This window comes from Lepisosteus platostomus, chromosome 17 (assembly GCF_059453375.1).
Source record: "Lepisosteus platostomus isolate fLepPlt1 chromosome 17, fLepPlt1.hap1, whole genome shotgun sequence".
Taxonomy (NCBI): domain Eukaryota; kingdom Metazoa; phylum Chordata; class Actinopteri; order Semionotiformes; family Lepisosteidae; genus Lepisosteus; species Lepisosteus platostomus.
Genome location: NC_142627.1, coordinates 11528562 through 11551863, shown reverse-complemented (window position 1 = coordinate 11551863; position 23302 = coordinate 11528562). Strand labels below are relative to the sequence as shown.

At 36.3% G+C, this 23302-nt stretch overlaps 1 long non-coding RNA gene across 2 annotated transcripts in view; it reads left to right on the top strand.

Moving 5' to 3' along the window:
- The window catches only part of LOC148646142 (uncharacterized), a 68566-nt gene that overhangs the window by 36407 nt on the left and 8857 nt on the right, over positions 1–23302 (top strand). For both annotated transcript variants that reach the window (XR_015927932.1, XR_015927931.1), the window contains one exon: positions 12204–12295. This is a non-coding gene — a long non-coding RNA (uncharacterized LOC148646142). The remainder of the gene's footprint in view (positions 1–12203; positions 12296–23302) is intronic.

Sequence of the window (23302 nt, the reverse complement as noted above, 5' to 3'; positions counted from 1 at the left end):
TCTGTTTGTCATCATTTTTTTAAAACTAATTTTTGATGTACAGTACATGCACGCTTTTTCATTGTACTTGTCAAATAGAATGTTGTGAATATACTGCATAGCACAGTATATGTCACCCTACAGTATATCCAGTTCTAGCATCTTACAATTGAAAAGATATAAGACAAAATAAATAACAATAGGATTGTATCCATTTGTCTAAAATTATTTTACAGATCCAATGCCACAGTTTTGACAAAATGATAACTTCCCATGAAATGACCATTGATAGTGTGTGTCTTACATCTTCACTGCAAGGTCATGTCTGTGTCTCTCAGGACACGTTCATTGTGATGCCCATTTAAATCTGCGAAGCTGCTGGCCTAGGATTGCAACACTCAGCTGTCTAATACATTGGGTCAGTGAAGCAGGACATGGGCTGACTGTTAATTTGGTTCCCTTCGCCCTTTTCTCAAAGGTTCCTCACTTCTACAATGGAACTGTTACAATCCTCATAACCATAAGAAAGATGCTGTACACTCGCTACGCCCAACACCTGTATAGGTCATAGAAATTAATCAAAGCAGAACATTTTAAAGTGCACTGAATCTTTATTGAGCTGGTTGAAACATTGTGCTTTGTACTTTGCTGCTTTTGATAGACATGGACATCTACAAACTATTCACTTCTTGTTTGTTATGGCGATAGTTAACACAGTAGCTGTGTTTCATTACTGTAATTACTGTACAATGAAAAAGGTTTTTGTTTTGTTACCCAGGCATTGAACCTTCTGTCACATGATAATATGATAGAAGTCTGAAAAAAGGGAAACCAGAAAAATATGTTAGGGGTTTGGAAGATGCAGTGATCTTCATTTTTGAAGAGGCTGACACGCAGACAGGCGCTGTATCTTAATATTCACATTAGGGGAGCTGTTAAAAAGCAATTGAGTGAGGCAGCCATTATTAAGTCCATTCTGCTTGAATTTCAGTAATGGAAAAATAAAACACTTCATCCGCCTTAGATTATTTTATCATACACAGTACAGACTAATGTGTTGGCAATGCTCAGTAAACTTTTTTTCTGGGTTTTAAGGTTTCTTTTTTGCTTCGCCAGAAGACTTGTGGATGTTTCCATAAACCTGAAAATATGACAAAGCAGCTCTAGGTCCACTGCTGGTCTAAAGACTATAAGAATGTAAAAGAGTCTGCAAAGGAATGAGGGCAGCTGAGGGTTCGAATGCTGTCTGGGGGTATGCATGTTGGCAGCCTTGACAACATGTTACCGAGGCTGAGAGTATTGATTGAACTTTTGTGGGTGGAAATTTTTTATATGTACTGTATGTGTTAAGAGTCTGGAATTGTAAGTTGAAATGTGAAGGGTCAAATGCCTCCTTTTTTGTTTCATTAAAAACTTTCTTGGATTTTTCACTATTAAAAAAATAAAAAGGTTCTTTTGTTGCAATTTGAAAGCATCTTAGTATATTATACATGTATTAGATATAACACAGCTATATTATATAGAACTAAGCAGAAAAACAGACCAAAGCAAAAGAAAAACAAGAAGATATACTGTATACAGCAGTACATAATTTGTTCAAAGATCTTAAAAAAACATTCAGTTGAAATCATTCTAAAATATAGCTAGTTTGTTAAAATTTGAAGAATAATACTAAAACTTTAGGTATTTCAAAATTCTTAGATAATTTACAGAAATCTAATCTGCAACATTTACTTACAATTCTTTCAAACACACAATTTATTTTCCAGTGGATCTCCCTCCAGGCACAGATATTAATATGACGTGACAGGTTTTGACTGAAGACAGCTCATTATACCAAAATAAAAAAGCCTTTCAAATGCGTGTCTGGATAGAAGATGGATAAAATGTAGAAATCCGGTGTCTCTTCCAGTATTGTATGTATTATCTGTTTATAAATATGGGCCAATTATTTACCATTTATCATCAATTGGATAAGCCTTCTAATTGTGAAATTAAATTGCCATTATTGTTTACTGGAATATAACTAAATTTGAATGTATATTTCCATTTTGTTATTTATTTTTTATGTTTTCCTGCAGCATAAAACATATAAGCTTCACAGCACAAACAGTTCTTTCGAAGAGGGTCTAATGAGTCACAAACATTTACCTGAAACTTAAAGTTCACATTTCTTACTCTAAATATAATTTTTAGCACTCAGCTACATTTACATTTTTGCTGTATTACTGTAATTACTGTAGTGCAATGCAAACAATTATTTTTATCACATTTCTAAAATTGGAAATATGATTTGTATTTGTATTATTCCACAGTAGCATACAGTAGGTCCAGTGTAATAAAAGAAAGAAATACAATATACGGTACCTAGGTGTAATCTCCAGGGTTTAAATTAACTTTGATACCCACTGTACTACTTTAACAGGGGCATCCCTCATGCAATTGTTTGTTGTAAAAGCCTTGGCTATATTTCTCTTTCTGAGCTAAGTTTATAAATATCATTGAAAGTCTAGAATATGATGTTTGCACATAGTTAATGCCCCTTCCCATATTATAGATTTGAAACAAAGTGCAAGTCATACAGTAGGTATAATTTATAAGGCAGACAGCATGTAAAAGCTTTGTGAAAGCTTATTGCTAGAAAAACTTCAGCTTCAGTTAATGAAATCTGTGATAAAGAGTACATTAGATGTTGCAAAGTGTGGTGTGGTGCCCTCTACAACTAAATAGTAAAGTCACCATGTGGCTGTAACAAATCAGTCTGAACGGTCTTTAAGAAATTAAAAATAAGATGTGTAGAGGGAATTTGTCCGGAAACGAATCACAATTTTAAGAAAAGAGGAGATTAAGTGTTATAGGGACGCCAGTTCACCAGCTGGTAGCTCCTATGCTTATTTCATTTTTATTGCTTTCAGAAGAAACATTTTAACACCAAATGCCAGCTGATGACTAGAAACCTATACAGGACATATTCAGAGACATATTTGATGGTCACAAAAAAACTCAAAAGTCACTGTTGAAACTAGACGCTGAAAGATGTTTCTATAAACAAGGCATTTCATCAATAAAGAAACTGCAAGAAGGCAGCACCCATTCTTCAGTGATATTTGCCATAAATTAGTATTTTAAACTCTTTCTATCCATTTAACACATGAACCATTACATTACCAGTCGCTTGCTTTCATATAAATTCATTTCTGTGGAATGTTCAGAGAATTTGCCCTTTCCTGCTCCATGTTAATTCACATGAACATATGTGAATTACTCCATATGTTAAGGCTACATGTACACACAGAAAACAACCTAGAAAAGAAATCATCACTCTAACTCACATGATAACAAACTGCGGCTGTCCTCAATGTATTTAAATGATGGCCCTTTTTTAAGAGGCAGGGAGGTCTTTGACTGTGACAGAGCAAACCCAAGGCACAGATTGAGGCGTAGATCGGGGCAAAAAGATAAGAGTCGATGAATTTTTCATGAACTGTTTCTTTGATACAATAATGTTACTGAGAACTGCCTGTCTGGCCTCAATGCACCCAACTACTGTTTCTGTGGGTGAATGTTTCCCAGAATCGTGACCTCTTAGTGCTGTATGCATGCTGATGAAATTCAGCATTACCTTCTGTGTCAAAAAGGCTGTGGTTTGCACTTGGAGACTGGAAAGAAATATTCAAAATAGATTAGTCACTTATTGTATGTACTGGAGGTCTTCTGTTTTATCTTTGCTCGGCACTCGCCCTGAGATCAGGCCTGAAAGCTGAAGCCTCTGTTTCTTTTGGATCCTGGCTGAGCTCTCAGGTGGCCATCTGGTACCACAGTCTCGTGTTTATGGTAATTTTGTCCTCATTCTAGCCTTGTTAAGGATAAAGGATGAAATCTGCAAAGAATATCAAAGCATTCAGAAAGCTCATTTTAACTTTTCCCTTTTCCCTTGGGTTATATAAATTTGGGTTATTCTAAAATTTTAGACTTCTTTTTCTTGTTTTGGGGACAGTTCTTTGAATAGATGCACACAGCTATGTTATAATCTATGCCTGGGTGAGTGATTCCCAACTTCACTAATACTTTTATACTGAATAGAAACTTTGATCCATCCCAAACCTTCAGACTACAGACTCAGCACTTCATCTCACATAGTCTCCACTGGGGATAAGAAAGTCGTTTCAGGCAAAAACATCTACCATAGAAGTTTATACTTTGTGGTTGGTTAGTGGGTTGAAGTTTTCAATTAATCCAGGCTCAGAATAACATAGATTGCATTTAGATGTAACAGGTTAACACCGAAACTACATTAATATATTCATTCATTTTCTAAATGTTTTAGACCTCCCGGCCTAGATTAACATGGTCTATCCATTTGAATGTGATGTGTATCTGAAAGAAGTTAAAGGCAGAAGATAATGATAAACATTAGGTTCCCCTTGCAAAGGGATTACAATATCATAAAAACAAAGAATACTATCCAGCATGGCAGCTATGATTCCTCTTACTTTGTAGCTTTTGTGCTGAAGCCAAGTATCTCTGTGTAACAAAGTCAAAAACAATTCACACTTCCATTTATTGTGAGTGTATTCAGAGTAGATAGAACCAGAGCCTCCATTCTGCTCATAAAGGTGGCCTCTATTTTTTTTGCTTTTCATTACAAAAAATAAAAAAAACAGGAGCCTGAACTGATTGATTCCCCAAGTGTGCATCAGAAGGCTAAAAGGACAATATGGATTATTTTTGTATTCTGCCTTTTACACAGAATGCAGGACTTTCCCATTACATGGGAAGAGTGAGAATGACAGTGAAGTAATAGGGGGCACTTGTCTTTTCCCATATCCTTGAAGACTCTATTTTACCATTAACCTTTCCTGCTCCTCTCCAGAAATCATTAAAATGCGTTAGAACATGGAGCATTTTGTAAGGAAAGACAGGGAAACACCTGAATCTTAATCCTTGCTTGATAAATAAAAGAAATGCGTCCAGACATACCCAAGGTATCACCTACAGCCTAGCAGACAACTTGTTAAACAGAAGTTACAGTGGTCCTGACACACTGAAATCAGTAAAGAATGCTGCTGCGCATGGACAAGAGCAGCTTTGTACAGAAATGGTCCTTCTCTCTGCAAGATCATGCTCAGTAGGTAATTAGATTAAACTCCTGAACCATGGAATTGTCTTTCTTGATGAAGAACTGTAGTTTGTATTCTCCCAGAGCATGAATTGCATTAGAGGTGGCTGAAGCCTACTGTGTGTATTGGCCATAATTTATTATTACCTAAATAAACAGAAACCCTGTGGTATTTGTTCAGGCACTGAAGGTATGTGTTTAAATATGATAATTTACTGTATATCCCCTCCAGTAGAACCAAGATATTCCTCAATTGGAGTTCTATAACACATCTTATAGAATATGTTTTATAACATGTTCTGAAGTATATGTCCAAAAGCATATAACCTATACTTTCCTCAGAATAAATGATATATATGTTTTATAGCATATGTCACACAGCACTCTTTCCATGAAATGGATTATTTTTCTTGCATTCTTTTATCTTGAAAATACTGTATGAGAAGATAGTACCAATCTCTTATTGTCGAATGGCTTCAAAGTCATTTCTCTATTTTGGATAACATTAAGTACCTACTGTACATTAAATGGAACTGAACATCAGAAAATATTTAAAGTATTCTTCTATAAAATTAGTTTTTTCAAGAACAGCAATTTCAATACAATATCACTCACTCAATTAAACATGACATTGGATTGTGATGTATTATTCTTTTCATTTTGGAATTCTTTTCATTCTCACACAAGGACTCCAAGGTAGGAGTGATGTGACTTATATGTGACTTAGTAATTCTGCCAAATTCTTAACATACTGGAACTTAATAAGTCTGGAGCTTTTCCACTACAGGCACCTACAGCTTGGCGATATTTCTAAGAAAAATCTTTACAATATTCTGCATTTTGGATCATAACTTGAGCAAGGTACCATCAACTGAGGAGGCTACATTATTTGTTTTACCCAATAACATGACCATTTCATCACAATTAAGATGCCTGGTATCAGGTTTAGTGGACATGCTGTAGATCTGAGCATCACCTAGACAGAAATGATTATTCAGACCAAGCATTTTCAGTATTTCACCAAGAAGAAATATACAATATAAACAACTTATAGCCTAGTTGAGTCCTATGGACAACCAGATTTAACAAACCGAAACCCAGAGCAAAAACCATCAAGAGAAATAAAATGTTGATGCTCAGCAAGGTAAGATTTAAAACATCTTAGTGCAGTAACAGAGACTCCAAACAAACTTTCTGAGCACATAGAATGTCATGATTTACCGGACAAACTGCAGTGTGATATCTGAGAGAATTAAAACAGCATAGATGAGTCAGCTGAATCACATGAAGAGATCATTAGCAAGACCGTGGTATAATCACTAACTAGATTACATCAATGTATGCATATTACTGACAAGTTATTAGTCTTTTTAAGCATTTCAATATGACAGACTCAAACCAATGAAAAACATAGTTATAGAAACCTATAGTGTTGTATAGGTATAGACTTTTTTTTTATTTCCAGCTGCAAGACTTTAGAATTTAATTTGTGACCTCTACTAGTTCTTTCTTATATAACAATATTATTTGAAATGAAATGTACTGAAGGCAACCTTGTTTTAACCCTCTTACATCAATTCTGTTATAACATAATTAATGTCACTAATCCACTTTGAGCACTTTGCACTGCTCTGCACAAAGACGTCTTGGGGGTGCGTGAAATGTCCAACACAGAAGTCACTCTGTGCATAACCTTCTAAACAGGAAACGCTGCATGCGGCCACACAAGTTTTTCTTTACAAACTCACTTCTATACAGAACTGTGAACTTACAAGTGATTATTATCTTTGAACATGCATAATGAAGGTAATTTAATTTTTATTTCAGAAAAGGCACCTGAGTGGTTTTCACACAACTCAAATCTGATAAGAACTGATTAAAGAAAAAAGACTATTTAATGGGCCACAATTAAGAAGTGCCCTCAGTTTGCAGGAAGATTGGCTATTGAAAGGAAATTGTGGAACACTTACTGCCAATCACTATGACAAGCAATCAAAAAATGAAAGACTGTAATTGTACTTTACCTTTGCTCGACTTTACCACCTGGTGGAATGCATGAATGGATTTAACCAACCAGTTTGCACATGGCTCAGTCCTGCTGTGGAAGAAAGCTCAAGAAAATTAGAATAATGGAAAGTTATGTAACAAGGTCCGTTGAAGAGTGATTGGCCAAGTCCTCAGGTTTAGTTTGTTTTGTTTCTTTTTCTTAAGTAAGAATCAGAGCTGTCTGAGTCACTTTTGACTGGGGCGATCACAGCATCAGCAAGCTATACTGAATATATCAACTGGGCTCTTATGGAGAATGCCAAAAATTCAATTAGGTGTTCATACAATAGTGGGTAACAAGCTATGTTGAGATTGTTTCTCTATGGTTCAACAGCCTGGTAATAACCAGTGTTTGAATTACAATTGGTAGTGCAGAAGCAGCTTGAGGACATTCACTGATCACCAGTCCTATGGACCTGCATGAATCAACTTTCATCTTTCTGTCCAAAGACTCATACCTCATGTTTCTCTGGTGTCAGTTGAGTTCCTGAATGCCATTAAAGCTGACACTAGCAAGGCTTCTGCTGTAAACATGCGACACTTCAGAAAATGTGATAACAAATGATGCAGTGGGGTCAAACATAATCACATTGCAGCTCCACAGTTCAACAGCCAGTTCCTTTTAGAAGAAAATGTATTTTTAGCAAATAGGTGCAGAGCTAGAATAATAGTTTTTGGAAACTGAATGAGAAAATTCTAATTTATATGCACAACTCTATCTGTTAAACAGCAAGCAGAAGAGATTAGTTTTGATTTCCTTAAATACGTTAAGGGAACTCAAGACATTCAACTCTTCTGTTTTGCAAAGACAATGTAGCTAAGAGATCATCTTGTAATTCACTGACAGGAGACAATCTTTTAAGAAACCATTCGGAATCCCCCTAGGCTAGTCAGCAATTGTAGAACAGCCAAACAAAGTGTAGGCCTGAATATTTTGATGAAAAGAGTAAAGGAGATTAAGGGAAAATTAAAATCACAAAAAATGAGCACTGCAATATTAAATGAAGTTTAATTTTTAAAATGTTTATGAAAATGTTTTTTTTGCATTAAAGAAATCAACATCATCAGCATTACAGCCTACAGTATATGCCATATGTAGCATGGCATACAAGTAAATATGCAGTACAGCACATTAAAAAAAACATATATTTAGATATTAAAGTATTTTGATTAATTGATCATTCTTGATTGACCTTGATACACCTGCGTGGCTTTGACTAAGCAACAAATCACCTGCTTTTTGAGAGAGTTGATTGGGCACAAGTGGTGAGGTAATTTAACCTGTTGAATGTCAAGCTTGTTGAAAATCAAATAAGAAAAACACAGAAAGGACCAAATATGCCCCTCTGTCTAAAAAAACAAAACCTCTGTGTCCAATCTGGGACTCAATATTCACCAGCCAGCAATATCTAACCTGGCAAGATGTTACAGCCAAATACAGTCCATTAATGAAAGGCTATAGTCTGGAAGACCATAGATCATAACACCCCACCAAGATCAATGGCGAGGTCCATGTGTAATGTTCTTGGCAGGAGTGTCTAGTTGCTAGAGAACTCCTTGATTGAAGGCAGCCTAACTGCATGGTGCTAGACTGAACAAGTACTGGGACTTTCACTTGCTGCCTTTCCTGTAGGCACATCCTGACATGACAGCTTTCAAGTAGAGCACTGCATGTCCTCATGGTGCTCATGTGCTAATAGATTTCTTGCAAGACGAGAATGTGACAGTTATGTTGTGGATGCCCTGTTTGCCAGACTTGAGTTCCTTTGAAAGGTTGTGGGAAGATCTGGGTTGACATGTGGTATCTAACACTCAGAGACCAGTGAACAGGCAAATGCTTGTTCATTTTCTACAAAAGAAAATGGGAGAGAATACCACAAGACACTATCTGCACTCTGGTGTAAAACATGCATTGCAGATGTACTGTACAGCTTGAACTGTTTCCAGCATAGACTAACCATGCAGCTAGCCTGTGACTTTCAGACCCTCAACCCTGTGGATGGCAAATATTAATGTGCATAAAGAATTTTAAATATCATGTCTATTCAACAAAATATCAATGTGCCTCTAACGAAAAAAAGGAAAATATTTTTCCTGCTTCCTGATAACAACACTGTGAATTAGTTGCAGCTAAAAGTGATGTATTTTCTGATACTTGGTATAGTTTTCAGCAGAATCACCCAGACTTTTGGCTCAGTAATTAGTGTAAATAGGATTTTAAATGTGACAGCATTACATTTAAAGTAAACACTGAGGAATGGTAGCTGATGACTTCATGGTTACACTTTAGACATATTTATTATTCAATGTACCTGAAAGAAACAGATGTCCTTGAAATCCTTGTATGTTTCTAGTGGAGGTTATTAATGTTCATCAAGATGCCTTCAGGATACGAATGCATACCAGGATACAATTAGATGAAATATAGAGTATTTCTGTTCCTTTATGTTACTGTAACGACTAAAAGCTCTAGTCTTCGTGAATAATGATAAGAATTTTGATTTTCAAAAGTAAGAAGATTAGATTTGTATTTATGTATTTATTCCTAGTTTCTCTGATGCTATGTCTGCAGGCACAGTGCACTAGATATTTACAGTGAAAAGCATTCTCGACATATTTCTAATGTCAAATCAATGAGATACATGCAAGGCAACCAAGAAGCAAAACATTTTTCAATAAAAGGATTATAAAAGAAGCATTAATTATTGAACAGGTTAAGCTAAATAACCCATCTGATAAAAATCAATTTCAACAGTTGTATCTGAATACAGAAACACTAGGTACAAAAAAACCTTTAAATTTTCTCTGGCTAAGAATGAATAGGTAAAACAAAAAGAAGTAACGAAAAGTACTTACAGTATGTTAACATAGCAGAAAAAGTAAGGAAATATGTTTTACAAAGTGTTTACGAAAAGACAACACAAGAAGAAATCTTTGAGAGGAAAAATAGCTGAATTATGGTTTAAACATTTAAGTTATTTGATCAGTGTTGGATACTCTAATGAACAGAGATATTCACAATTCAGTTCAATATTACTGTTAAAGTAAAATAGTGGTTTGAATGAGCTTGAAATTATCTTATCACTTAAGATTTAAAAAATATATATTTTTTCTGTTATAAGAAAATAAAGACTTAGGGCGCACCAAAAGTTGAAATAAAGCTAAGCTGTGGAATTGTAGTGTTAAGATTGATCATGAAGGAAAATTCAACTGTCAGGAATGCTTTACAAATTTTCATAATTTGACTCAGCATTTTAAATTAAACTGCTGGTTCCTCGTGCAGCTCAGCGATATAAACTCAGCTGCTAATGAAATATTAAATATGGCTAGAGCTGGTATGAATTGATGATGAAATTGGCACAGCGTGAACTTTGATTCAGTTCAGAGAAGGGTCATTCTGTTCCACCTTCAAAAAATCTCCTACTTTCAAATCTCTGCATTCTGAGCACTACCAAGAACATTGGCAGCAAGTTTCCCTTGGCAGATCCTGTGTCAAGCTGGAAGGTCAAGTCTGAAAACACATCAAAAATACTGGTTTTCTATAAAATAACAATGAAAAAATATCTTGAACAATCTCCATTCCATTGAAGTCAAACTAAAGATCTTACGCAAATGGACACTATAATCTTTCAAGGAAAAATACCCCAATATTCAGGTTATTCTTTAAAATTTTAAAATAAATAATTATAACAAGCTTTTATTAATGGGACATGTCCAAATTGGTTATAGTGGGGAACTGCGTCAGTATATGAGCTACAGAGGAACAACAGAAGGTAAATCCTTCGGAAAAGTCAAATGAATGAAGGAAAACAATGTTTCAGCAATGCAGCCAATCTTCAATATTACATCTCTGAATGCTCAACGAAGAAAACTTTGTACTTTATTCTTCCCTCTACTTTTAAATGTACAGTACATGTCTGTGAAGAGCCTCCTGCTTTGAAAGAGTACCTTTTAATATTATGAAGATCCAACCTGATGAAGATCTCAATTAATGACAACACCTTTGGAAATTGTATTCCCTTCTGTCACAAGAATAGGTAATTTTGTAAGGCACTATTTTTTAACAGTGCCACTTTCTTTTATTATGAGGGTTTGAAGTATCCTCATCAGGTAAAGTCATACGGTGCAATACAGTTTACAGTGTGATACAGTGACATGGTGTGATATACAATAGAATGGTGAACATGCTGCAGGTGCTGTGACTATCCATTAAGTACAATAAATACATGTCCTAAACTACTTGAGATAAACTATACTGAGATACCCAGCAAATCCCAGTGAAACATAGACAAGTAAAGCCACTTAGGTGAGCTCAGAATACGACTTCTGTTCTTGAGAAAATAAACCTGACCTCCCACTAATTAAACTCAATAATTCAATGCTAATTATAACAAACACTGCAGCATTTACCATGCAGAACAATTTCTACTTGCATGAATCTGATTTATATTAAAAATGAAATGTCTACACAAACCTTTTTACCTGGCTATGCTAAAATAAGACTTGTTTCCCTCAAGCAGATGAAATATCTGAAAGACAACTACCTAAGCTTTTAGAAGCTACATTTCAATATCCCTTGAATGTAGCCGGTTCATTTTTGTCAAGCATGGATATGTGATTTTTAAAATGTTGAATTTAAGCATGAAAATGAGAGTTTTACGATTGCATCTGTAAAAACATTCTCTATAACAGGTTCAAGAGGTACTCTGCTTTGTCCTGAGTGGACATGGTTATTTTTTCAACAAGACTATGTGGTCTAGGAGTTTTATTCCTAAATGTCAGCATTCTTGTTTTTTGAACGAGATTTGAAAAGGATCTATTATAACCATAACAAGCCATATCACTGAGACGTTATGTCTTTATTACAAAGCACTGCTATGGACATTATGAGCACTGTTTATTTTAATTTGTTTTAAAGTGCCATGCGCCCGTCATATCGTGTGAAATGAAAGTGCACAGATTAAGCAGGCTTTGTTTTGTTTAAGTGGATTGAGAGGGGATTAGCAGCAGGTAAAACCCCACTGTCTCACGTTGATCGTGTTATTGTGTTTCCTGTCAGCCACTGAGCTCCATCTGCCATTCAACTTTAATGGATTCCTCAAAGGAGACATCCCTCTCAGCTGCTACCACAAGTACTGCATTCCTGTGAAGGTATGAGATGACTACAGGCTACACGTCGCTTTCATGACCGGATTTTGTTGCCACAGATTTTATTTTACTGAAATTGCAAAAAATTGTTAACATTTAAATAACTTGTAAATCAATTACTCCATTCAAAAGGAAATAATAACTGAGTACTGTACTTGGAAGTCAATGCTAAAAATAGAAACTCTCCTGATTCTTTGAGTATGCTGTTCAAAACAGAGTGGAACTTAGGGTGCGCAAAATATGTATGCTGGGGTACACACAGTTACAAGACGCTTAATCCCTGTAGAACATAATCATCATATTGTCACGGCATGCTGTTTTAAACCTATTCTTTTTATTTAAGGATAAGGAGAGATTCAAAAAGAGATGGAGAACATGCGTGACAAAGAGTGAGAAAAGGCGGGATAGCGTCTAAACGCGCTCTGGAGCTTTATTGCATCCAGCAAGAAAAAATCAAAGTCAGCCAGATTGCTCAAAGTACAGTATGTCATTACTTTCACTTTTGACTATGTGTCTTTTGTGTTGGAGCATTCAAGGATTGAAAAGAAAAATCTTAAAAGCAAAGTAAAAATCTTGGGTTTGAACTGATGCTATTAAAAATAAAACAGAAAAAAGCCTGGCGCTTATTTGGAATACTGAAAAAACATCATACAGCACTGGACCTCCCAACCTTTGAAAACACTGAATTCTTTCAGATTTTATTTCTCAAGTGATACAGTGTAGTAAAAGGTAAAGTATTATGACCCTAAACACTTATCTTAGAATTGACTTCCTTTCAAAACCAAGTGTGATCAGACTTTGTGTTGTCTGCAATAACAAGAGCAAGTAAGAAGTGCAAAAAGCTGTAGGAAGACATTAAGAGTGTCATTCTGGAGTCTAAACGACTGGGCCTGAGGATCACCGACAGCAACAAATCTTCAATGGCATCTGGAAACCATTTTCTGCAACAGTCAATTCAAATCTGTCATGCCTCAAATGTGTAAAGAAACATGATAAACACATTTATAAATCTAAAAGAGGCTGAGTTACATCTTTCAAAATACCCCTTTCTCCCTGACCACTGTATTAGCTAAATGCATTATTACAGAACCATGAAAAATGAGACCTGAAATGTTAGTCATGCCCCTTGGATTTCCTGCATCTTTGTTAATGGTCAAGTCAAGTGTCAAAAACTTGAAAGAGCCAACCAAGGAAAGGTTGTAGCATCCGAAATAATTAAAAAGAAAAGTTAAGCTCTACCTGATGTGTCAGGCAGAAACAAATCTACAAAAGCACTCTAGAGATTGACTGGGTATCATCCAACGATCAGTGAAACAGGAAGACCATGTGCTCGACACAGAACTTCAAACCCAACCTGAAAAGGGTCTTCAAACTCAACCTTGAAAACCAACAAATCTTTTAATTGAAATCCTTTTCAGAAGCATTTGTCCCAAAGATGTTAACATCAATGAGCAATGCTAAACACGCTTCTTTTGACTCAATACAATAATTGTTTTTCTTTTGAAATTCATTCTGACCATATACTGTATTGTTTTCATCTCTACTCACCACCTAAAGCTCTTAACAAACACTGTGTCAGTTTTGTCAGATGGTAGCACCTGTGTAGTCTTATCACAGTTTTGTGGTGGCAGTGTGATCTTCTAATCACAGATTCCAACAGTTTGACACACAGCCTCCCAACAGTTCTGTTTCTCTGCTATCCTGCTTGGCATCTAGATCAATAACAGAAGATGTTAATACGGCCTTTCAGTCCAAATAAACCTAATAGCCTCACATTATAGTCCACAACCAAGGTCATCTCATTTTCTACAAAAAGAGGAGAACATCTACAAGAAGCAAATTTATTTTATTTTGGCTGATAAAATTATTCAGCGAAAGGCAGTTAAAATGTTTTTTGAGTGGAGCTGCAGGCTTTGAGGGTATTTGTAGCCTTCAATAACTTTTTAATTTCTTTTAACCAAAGGACATTAGTAAAGAAAAAATACATTTCTTTCATCTCTCACAGAAGTGCTCCAAATAACCACAGATTTTTGCAAAACTCATTAAAATTTAATGTGACATATACTGAAGAACACAGAGAAATATTAAAGAAAAATATTTTGAAATAACACTAATAGATGAGACAATTTACTACAGCAACTGGAATATCAGGACAAGAATATGAAACATTTACAAGAGTAGACATTTATAATTGATTTGCGAGTTTACTCCAAAGTACTTTCCTGACAGTTTCTACACAGGGCAAATAAAAAGAAAAGACTGTGAAACTGGTGATTTATCTTTGAGTTTTTCTATATTTGTGCACTTTCCTGTCTAGTCAGTGTCACGATAAAAATATGCATTTAGACATCGAGATAGAAACCGATCATATGATTTAACACTCAAAGAAGGATTTTGAGGAGAATGAAGCCCTTGGAGACAAGGAGTCAGAGAAATGGGTACTATTTGACTACTGTTAAAGAGAATGATTCAGAACCGGCTTTTTATCTTCTGTAAAGAAGAATATCTGTCCAGCACATACAATGATGTTGAGTGCCAAGCACCAATCCAGAAGTAACAACACTTTTCTTTCCCTTTGACACACTCTGGTGTGTCTGTCACCATCTTGCAACAAGATCTTTGTAGAAAGTGAGCTTTCACAGCTCACTGGATTTAATACCCTGATAATTGAAGATGGCGTCAAAGAAGATGATTTTGTCTCAGTCGGCCTTGGAATCAAACAGAGAACTTGGCACTGCCTAGCTAGCATGGTCTTCTGGGAATTTTTTTAAATCACAATCTGGCATGGATTGGCTTCTTCTATTTATGTTTTTCTATTAAAGGTTCATACAAACCTTAAGCAGCTGTTACTATTTGGAATAGGAATTTGATCTCTGCAGATTAAGACATTTCCCGGGACAATATAAATTCAGTTTCCAAAAACTGTGATCATCAAATGATTTCCTTAAATTGTCTTACCTGACTTTAAACATGGACCTCACATATTTAGGAAGTGTGGTTTTTGGAAGATTTCTTCTTCCAACCTCACTATTCTAGTCAGAAATATTCACAGCTGGTGCTCCCGGTGAATAATGCTTCTATTCCAGGTCTCTCACAGGAGCAGAAAAGGAGGCAGCTGTCAGGTCTCACTGCAGTTAAAAAGATACTTCATTGGGAACCTCTGCATTTATGCATGAGATAACTGGACCCTGCCTTTTTTAGATGTGATTCATTCAGAACTTTTAAATATCCTGATTGGGTCACAGGGGTGGTAGTGGCATGGAGCACTGTGTCTGATGAGGTCAAGTCTTTGTAACACTGTTACTACCAATTCACTTTCACTTCTAGAATCTTTTGACAAGAAACCTGAAGGTGTTAGCAGATGGACTATGAGTGAGGGAGTGGGAGTACAATAATGGGGGGAAATGGATGCTTTTGTTCTGTATAGGATGTATTATTTGGCTATAAAATGACTTGTGTACCAAAAAATCTGCCCCCTTCAACACTTCCCGAATATATGCGACTATGACTTCATTTAATTTATTTTCATTATTAAGGATAGCAATGGTATATTTTTAAGGGTAGTATTTCCTGCAGCCCCTGTCACAGATCACCATCCATTTAAAGAGTCAATGCTTGTGCTGCACTCTGCATGAATCACATATTATCACTACAGATGTCTGAAGTACTCAACCAACAGCCTAACCTTAACTATCATCAACACTTACAGTAACTGGCCATTCTGCATCAGGAAAGTAATATTTTTAGATTAAAGACATGAGTACGTCTCCATTGTCACCACCATATTTTCCAATTTCTTGGTTGTTCATCAAAAAAGTTCCTGTCTTACGGATGAAATAAGTGCATGAGATGCAGGATGGCCTTGTTTGCTTAAGCATGACTCATTTCTGTTAAAAAGAGAGGGAAAAAAGAAAAACTTGATTTTACTTTATGTTCTGGAAGATCTGATATCAAATCATGGGTGTATCAATTTTTAACTTTAAAATCAATATTTAATCACTGAATGCTTCTTTGGATATGAAAGTCAGCCGCTGAGCAGAAGCTTTCACAATTCACAGAGGCTGACCAAATAGCAAAGTAATTTCTCTCTCTGTCATTTTGTTTTTATGACTTTAAATTCCAAGATGGAACGTCCTAAGACCACAGCTACAAAAAGAATCAAGCAATCTTATGAGAAGGTATCTAGAAAAACACTGTAAAATGAAGAAATAATTCCTTCTCTTTAAACAATTTACTTTTTAGAAATGTTAGGCTCGACAGCCAAAACGTTGTTTCTTTTCTTCTCTTTTCAGCATGGAATAAACCTTTACTTGTTCCTTTTCATGTTTTATTATAGACCTGTTCAGTTTTCTTGGAGGGAGACGAATAGGTTGCAGGTACTTTGTGCACTTTCCAAATCTAGCATCTCTGTGAGTTCTTTCAAAACAGCAGGCCAGATTGACTGACCTACACAACCTGCAATTTTCTAAAAGCTGCAACTATTTGTAGTCCTTCAGAATACACTTTTTGTTTTACAAAGTATTGACAGACTGAGTTACAGCTATGTGTGTCTACTTTTCCATAAAGGCATTTGTTGCTGGGTAGGAGTGAAAGACAATCCTATTATTTCCATATGGAATCATGGATAGCGATGAAAGGTAGACTTTCACAGACGGGTATAAGACACCTTTATTGGGTTTCTTACTGGGCTTAGCTTAAGGCAAATGCTTGCTGAGCTTTTCACATCATTTTAGAGGGAATTAGTTTCAGCAGTGAGCTGAGTTTAAGGACAGAATGAGGTGTGAAAAATACAAAAGTATTCCCAGTGGTTTTAGTCAAAGAAAATGTAGTGTGTGGGGACATACAAAACAGTGAACATTAAACCCATAAGGTTATTCTTCACTAACAGAAACAAAAAATAAATGTTACTTGGATACCAAACCTCTGGCCAGTTAATATGTTTTTTTAATTGTGAATAGCCTAAACTTACACAGAATAAATGTAGTGATCCCCAAACAAAATGTTTATTGTACAATGCAGATTAATTAATTTGGACAATTCTGAAATGAGATTTTCAAAGACTTTGAAAAAACATGATCAACCCAGTGGAAATTAAACTGCCAAAAGAGAGTCCTATTTATAATTTCTGTTTATTCACTAAGATTTGATTGAACCGTGTCTGGTTTTGCTGAGTTTAAAGGAAAAAAATAAGAATAATTTCCTCTCTGTCTGATATAGGTACAGAACACAGTGTCAACCTTTTAAAGACTGAGAGAAAAAAATACATAATTATGTATTATTAGGCCATATTGTACTGTTAGTAATTGCATTCAATAAGAAACATTGATGTTTGCTCTTAGGGTTGCAGACTTTGAAATATTAGATGCACTTTATAGCATTTAGCTACTAAATGTCATTTCAGAGGAAATGAAAGGTACTAGGTTAAATTTTCATATCCTTTTCCATTTGTAACATTATTAAAGCCTACAATGAAGAATTGTTATTTTCATTATGTTTCTTTTTCCACATATAGGAATGTCTACATTTATCTTTATAATTTCAACTGTAGCAGTTGTTTTTGTTGATCTCTGCTTTCTCTTCGTAAAGAAATGCTTTTGCTGCCATTTCAAATGGTAAACACATTTCCATCTCTCTGTGTATGATTCCCTTAAAGGATCTGCTTAATGACAGCAGTTCACTAATGCAAGCATGAATCCCCACTGTTGACACGAAGCCAGGCATCCCAATGCCCTCTTTCATAACTGCACTCACCAGCTCCCCATCCTTGAACAACAGGTTTAGGAGAACTCAGAAATAACATTTGTATATTTCCAGTCATTCTACAGCACATCCTGTAAAGTCTTCACACTTGCACCAGGTCTTCATTTTCAATGTAGGAGGAAAGCTCCAACAGTACCTTGTGGGAAAAGGAGCAGAGACTTGAAATATCAGAGAGCATCATTAGCAGTCCATCAGGCCTTTTTCCTCTTTCATTTTTCAGCATTTCATTTGCATGTTTCTGATGTTTTCCAATTATTGCCATAGACCCCCACCCATCTTCTGTAAGGCTGGGGACTACATGCTGAAAAAACAGCTTTGAGTTAATGAATTAGCAATTCTCTCTCACTCTGGGAGACTAAAGTCAGGGACTACCATAATAACTGGAAGGTTTCATCAATTCATTTCCACTTTTGTCAATCCACAGGCTACAGCCTCTGAATATAAGAGAACACTTAAGATTTCAGGCACATCAGGCAGGTGTCAATGGCTCCCGAGACTCTGAAGTGACTGTCACACTATACAATTAGCATTTTGAATAGCTTGAGGCACAGATTTTTATGATGCCACCTAAAACACAAAATGGCTTTGTGAGAGTATAGTAAAGGGGTACAGGTGTGAAGAGGCACAAAAATATTACAGACACTTTGTCCAAAGAGTCCTTGCTAAAATGGAGAAGGCAGCATTTTATTAAATGCATGGCATGTGGGCCAAGATGACCTACTGTGGTTAAGGCCATTTTAACATGGTACAGTATCTAAGACTTTGATAGCAGCATTATCACCTTGTAGTCTTATTTCACCAGATCCTACAAACTAAGCAATGTTTAGCCTGAACAGGGCTTGAATGAGTGGCATCATAGAGACCTGATTATCCTGATAACATAGTTTAATGGCTCAGTCATTAAAGATCCCAAGACTCTGTTTGTAAGAGTAGGGGTGTTAACTACTGTATATTGGCATTGATTAATTCCATGTTGGGATTGTAGAACCTGGCAAACCTTAAGCTGTCCCTTAATTCAGTTTATGAAGCAATGTCTAACTTCACCAGCAGATCTGTGGTGTAGTGAAGTTTGTATAGAATAACTTTTGCATATTACTTAGATAGATGTTACTAGATAAAATGGGAGCCCTCCAAGATATGTACAATACTTCAAGATCCTTGTGGATGGAACTCTATGAAATATTTATGGTACATATAATCAACATATTAGCAATTGCATTTACTGTACTATGTCACATTTCTTAAACATATGCACTCAGTATTACATATTGAACAAATACATATGGTTTTACCTTGGAGATTATTTATTTTAAGTCTAAGGATCTTCTCTTACTTCCCGAGACTATATGCTTTTCTCATATTAAACTGCAATTATAGCAGGTTATCTTGCTTTGGTTTTCATTAACCCTCGGAAGTGACTGTCAATTACCATTCCCCTCCCACTGTCCAGAGCCCTTTGCAGTATTCCATTATTTCAGACAGCACTAATTGTACCAAAGGATATACACGAGCTACAAGAGATGTTATATCACGATTTTTGGAAGTAGTCAGATGTTCCATCAAAATATTTTTCTTATATCTGTCCACACCTGGACAAAATACATCAAAGTTGTATTTTGAATGCAATCTGAACGTGAACATAAAATAAAGCTGTCAATATTAATTTTCCAAATGTACTGTATATCTGTAGTTTTTATTAAAAAACAAAACAGCTGACTGCTGCCAAAACCTAGCTGTTTTCAATTTAAGGTTGAAGAAAGAAAAATAGAGATTAAACTACTGATGTATAGTGAGACCTTCAGCTGAAACAATTTTTGAAAGTTATTGTCACAATATTGTGTCAGAGAGGTTGTGACGTTCCCTCTGTTACAGATCTATATAATCTCATCTTCCTTCATTTCTTTCTCAGTAATAAGCAATTGTTGTGGTTCTTTTACAGAATGGAACCTAGCAATTCTGTATGTCAGCTAAAGACAATAGGTTCTACTTCTTCGTATACAACCAAAGCTTTTTCTAAAAAAAGCTGTTGTTAAGTGACTGAATAAAACACATTTGCAATGTGGCCCTTAAAACCATTAAGTACAATGGGAAAAATTGCATGTCATTATTAACATAATAATGAAAAAAGTGAGCAACCATATGTTTAAGTTTAGAGTAATACATTTAGAGGACTGATGAGGATAGATATAGGTTGGATGTAACTTTGTCTTTAAACGTTTGAAAATTATTGACCTGGACTAAGAAACTTTTTATTCTGCATTCTTTTCAGTTTTCTTTACAGTTACTATTATTGCATGTATTGTAATGTGATTATCAAAAATGATAATGAATAATTGCATACACTATTGTTTTTTCATCACAAAGCATTGCAAAGTGCTTCACAGGTTTAAGAGAGGACCATGTCCCATCTGGGTGATACAAGCCAACTAATATGTCAGTACCTAATAGCTAATAGCCTGGTCAGTACCTGGATGGGAGACCTCCTGGGAAAAACTAAGGTTGCTGCTGGAAGACGTGTTAGTGGGGCCAGCAGGGGGCGCTCACCCTGTGGTCCATGTGGGTCCTAATGCCCCAGTATAGTGACGGGGACACTTTACTGTAAACAGGCGCCGTCCTTCGGATGAGACGTAAAACCGAGGTCCTGACTCTCTGTGGTCATTAAAAAAATCCCAGGGCGCTTCTCGAAAAGAGTAGGGGTGTAACCCCGGTGTCCTGGCCAAATTTCCAATTGGCCCTTACCAATCATGGCCTCCTAATAATCCCCATCTATGAACTGGCTTCATTACTCTGTTCTCCTCCCCACTGAGAGCTGTTGTGTGGTGAGCGTTCTGGCGCACTATGGCTGCCGTCGCATCATCCAGGTGGATGCTGCACATTGGTGGTGGTGGAGGGGAGTCCCCATTACCTGTAAAGCGCTTTGAGTGGAGTGTCCAGAAAAGCACTATATAAGTGTAAGCAATTATTATTATTATTATTAATATGCACAGCAGATCAGCTGGAGAAATATGAAATTGCATCACCAGTGGAAGTCAGGGAGAAACATTACATAGGGCAGATTACTGCCCAGAGACTAATTTAGCCAGGACATTGGAGTCAACACCCCAGCTATTTCAGACAGTGCCACGGGGTCTTTAGTAACTGAGTATTCTGGCCTTGTTTTAACATCATTTGAAAGATGGCACCACCTGCAGTGCTATTTCTCTGGGAGGATATTCTGGACCACAGGGAAGAGCACTGGCAACTGGACAACCAACAAAGCTTACAGCTGATTTTTCTTAAGGGTCTCCCTACCCTGTACTGACTGTGACTAGCCTTGCTTTGCTCCCCACATCTGAAGAGTTTAGGCTGTAAAAGAGAAAAAAACTGCTAAGGTATTGCCACAGAAATATCTTTCCTTATGCTAGGTTCTACCCAAATACATCCAGCTATCTGGGAATGTTTTTTTTTGTACTTTGTGGGAGGGAAGTGATCAGTTGGTAAGTGATTTAGAGAATGATTGGAACATTTTCCTTCAGTGGAGCATTGATGTCAGACAGTGCATTCAAACTGCTGACACTCCTCAGTGAGTCAAACATACCTGCTAAGACAAAACAGGCTTTTACATTGTATACAACTAGGGGATTCATTACATGTTCAGTAAACACTACGAGCTCTGTTACATGTGCATCAACCTATCAGCTACTGTATATAGAGTATTTCTCCAGTTTCTTTCAGCAATTGCATTAGTGGTTTGTCCCATTATCTGGTTTTATATGCTGCAGTCATCCATCAATCCACTAATTCAGTGACACTGATCATATTGTAAAGCACTAAGTGTAGATCAGCAGTGCTTTTTCAAGAGACCACTTGACCAGGAGTGATGAGGAAAGTCAGGGTGAAAGGGTGAGACTGTTGAAACAAAACTGCAACATCACCCTATCGTATTCTTAAAGGAAACACAAGACGTACCAGATGAAAGATAACTGAACAAAACAGTTTAAAACCGCTGCTACAATTACTGGTATGTAAGTGATAACCTTTCTGCGATTGTTTTTGATCAGAGGCGACACAAGAAGAAGGTTGAACAGGATCATCAGTATACAGCAGACTCAGACCTGGCTTCTAGCTCATCTGCTTCTCCCAGGATCATGTTGGCTGCAGGATACTATTAACTCGTCATGTGACTCACTTAATGCATTCTGCAGTGGATTATGGATAATGCCTTGCCAAGGATTTGACCTGACATTCATCATTCTTAGAATTTGCCAGGAAGCAGACTCATGTACACTGGACAATATACAGTAATAGTGTCCCTTGTATGCAGAAAATGACCGTGTGCCAGTCACTGCATTACTGGAGAATGAAGCTTTGAAAAAAAAGTTCTTTAGCATACAATTGATTAACACAGCAGCATATTAACCTTCAGGTGAATCTAATTGTTGGGAAATTAAATCCTGCTTCCAGTGTCAGAAATCAATATATAGAACCTCACAGCTACAGCCCTTAATCCTGCAAATCTTTTGTAGTCTCTAGAAGTGCTGTATTGAATATTTGAATGACCTACCAGTTCTGATTAAGTATAATTTATGTAACATATTGGCCCACAGTGAGTTCCATTCCTGCAAGTGCTTACAGATTTTTAAAGATAACTGTTCTGTCTTCAAGATATATTTAGCCATATAGCACATTACAGTTAAAGTGTGTGGTTTAATGGAACAGTGAATCTGAAGTTTGCAATCCTTCATCCCCCTTTAGGGGACTTATCAGACATACTGTACAGAGGGCAGCTGTGATATTACCTGACACATCAAGGCCAGTTTTGAACAAATGTATGTGCAAGGTAAAAGATATAAGCTATACAAAAAGAAAGAGGTCAGTTTGAGCAAGTACCTTGGTCAGAGTACAATGTAGTTAAAGGACAGACTGGAGAACACAAAGCCACTGTGGTCTGTGATCTGGAAGTTCCATAAGATCTTGTCCACTCTGATGATTAGGCCACGCTATGTACTTTGTAAGCTTTTTAAATTCAATTTCAGAAATTTCAGTTTCAAACACCTTACCACATTAATCAGAGATACACCTAAAGCACATAGTGTAGTTTTGGTTTATGTATGACTTGATGTTTACAGTGACAAAGAGATGGTGAAACAGTGACAAAGCCAGCTTGCAAAGAGTGAAAACCCTTTACTAAAATTGTACATGGGGTCTGAATATTTACCAGTAGTCAGAATAATAATAATAAAAATTAAAAGTAAAAAAAGACACAGGTAG